The 2,499-nt window shown below is 35.9% G+C and overlaps 1 long non-coding RNA gene across 1 annotated transcript; it reads right to left on the reverse strand.

Moving 5' to 3' along the window:
- Positions 1-526: 526 nt before the first annotated feature.
- LOC111366081 lies at positions 527-1,774 on the reverse strand. The gene is made up of 2 exons (XR_002697568.1): positions 1,571-1,774; positions 527-1,219 (listed from the first exon to the last, which is right to left on the reverse strand). It is a non-coding gene; the product is annotated as an uncharacterized LOC111366081 (long non-coding RNA).
- Between the last annotated feature and the right edge of the window lie 725 nt (positions 1,775-2,499).

The raw sequence follows: 2,499 nt of genomic DNA on the forward strand, positions 1-2,499 counted from the left end.
GCTAAATAACAAAAAAGAGCTTTTGATTTCTGTGAATGTAAACATGAAACTTCATCGGGAAAAATCACCCATCGAAGGGAAAATGAAGGGGACGAACATGGCTTGATTAGTGGTTTATGGTTGGCTAGTTATGTTATGTTAAATAGTGGTACGTTGTAAATCTTAATTTGGGCAATTAGTTTAGTGCAATAAGTTGGTAGATTTTGGTTGCCCTGGAAGTCTTAATTCATACCTTGTCTCTTGCTAGCATATTGGATATTTGTTAAATGTTTGGTTTGTTATTTTTTGTATAATAACTACAGGTTGTTAATGTCGTAAATGGTTTCCAGCCGAAAGCAAGAACACCACCTATATTTGTCTGGCTTATTCGAATAACAGGCAAAACCAGTTCACTAAGAAACTAAATAAAAAAACTGATATTCAATCTGTAAATGCTTTCCAGTCACAGGTTCACTTAGGAATCATAAAAACTGATAAGCAATCATCCAATTTCCAGCAACTGATTTTAGAATTATAAAACAACACAAGTTTAAAATGGTTCTATCTTATTCCATCACACTGCTCAGGACATGATTTTCCACAAAACAAAACATGATACATAATATTTCAAATTAAGGAACAGTGATAAGCAATAATCACTTTTTCAATCAATACACCATACAATTCCACTTAATCAAGTCTCATAACCAACTAAATTTGTGCTCGCACTAAACATTTTTACATCAAAGCTCCCTTAGGAGATATTTCGAACTTCAACAACTGCGGAGTTAAATCTTTTATGCAATGGTATTCCAGCTATATTATTCACTTCGAGCTTCCATTTCATGTGTTAACTCAATTTTTGGTTGCATCCATACAATATGGACTTAGTAGGGCTTGTCTTATGATTGTGGTCAGGGTAAACGGTGCCAATTTTCCAGTAACCATGGATATCTTGTATTACCACTTCTTCTTTCCTTCCGACTACAGGTTAACGTGAAAATCTCAAAACAACATCATCATCACTCATCGAACTCTTCTTTCTAACTCAAAAACCTATAGCATAAGCATAGCTTGCGTAAAAATCATACACTTCCTTTTCTTCCTTGAACTGCACACCAATCTTAGACGCAGTCAATCCAACTCCACTTACCGTTTCATCTTCCAGGGCAATCACTTTATCGTCAACATTCTCATTTTTTTGAATCGACGAACAAAACATCTTCCATATTTGGTGATCCTGCAAAACATAAAACACCCACTTAATATTTATGTGTTCGAAATGCCCAATCTTAAATCAAAATCCAGCTGAGTTCTGTGAATATGTATTCCAATCTTCCTTACACATCATCATCGAATACATTTAGATAGAAATCCATTTTTTTTTTCCTTTTTTTGGGTTAATTAAATGTAACAAATGAATGAACTAAATACAAAGGAGATCTTACAATTAATCAAAATTGATCATTTACGATTTCCAAAAATAATAAACCAAATTCTTCGAATAAAGTAAGTAGATATAGGTCATTGTACTGATGAACTAAACTTTCAGCTTAAATTAAACAAAAAAATTTCAACCAAAAAATTATACCATCCTATGTAATGATCCGGTTATGGTTTTGGAGATGGAGAATATAGGTTGGAGTGGAGAAGATGGACTGGGGGAGTGAGACCTTCAATGCCGGGATCGTGGCTGGGATCGCAAAAAGGGCTCCGTTGCGAATCTGTTGAGGCAAATGATTGTGTTTTGGCACCCTAATTCTAAGTTTCCACCTCTATTTTGTTTTAATTTTACTTCAAAATGGTTATGAATTGTTTTAAAATCTTAGCCATCAAATGCCTTATATTTTCAACCGTACACGTCACTTTGTCAAATATGTATGTAACCCAACCTGGTACAAATAGTATTTGTTTCGCGCGGGTTAACTCGCTAACAATTAAAGGGGATCAGACGATTGTGTAAGGGACGAAACCTCTTGAGACAAAGTCCCAAAAAGGGGTGTTCTTTTATTGGCGATGAACTTTACAATTGGAAACGAAAAATAACGTGCCTCCAAGGGGCGCAAGCACACGAGTTACAGAAAGGAAAGTATTTAAGTCTAAAAGCTAAAGAAATGAAAATTACATATTCTCTTGTTCGAGAGTTTTTGGATTCGGTCCTTTGCTTCTACGCATTTTCTCCCTTTTATACCTCATAGACGATCTCTTTGTGATTAACTACTCTGAAAACTGCTTGATCGTCCTATAACTACCCACTTTCTTTGTAGTGGCCACTTTGTCATGAAACCGCCTTTTAACTGCTGCCATTATCTTTCATCGTCCAACTGCTTTCGATTGACTTTCTTGAGTTGTGGAACGTGATAAGGCTACTTTAACAACTGCCTTGATAACTGTATTCCTTGATAATCACGATGCGTTATGTTTATTGACACCTTGAGCGACTTGAAGGTTTGGGCGAGAGTAGAACAACAGCTCTGGGCGACCGTATGACACTCGTTCGTTCAGATTCTGAGCGACTTG

This window comes from Olea europaea, chromosome 17 (genome assembly GCF_002742605.1).
Source record: "Olea europaea var. sylvestris chromosome 17, O_europaea_v1, whole genome shotgun sequence".
In the NCBI taxonomy this organism is placed as follows: Eukaryota; Viridiplantae; Streptophyta; class Magnoliopsida; order Lamiales; family Oleaceae; genus Olea; species Olea europaea.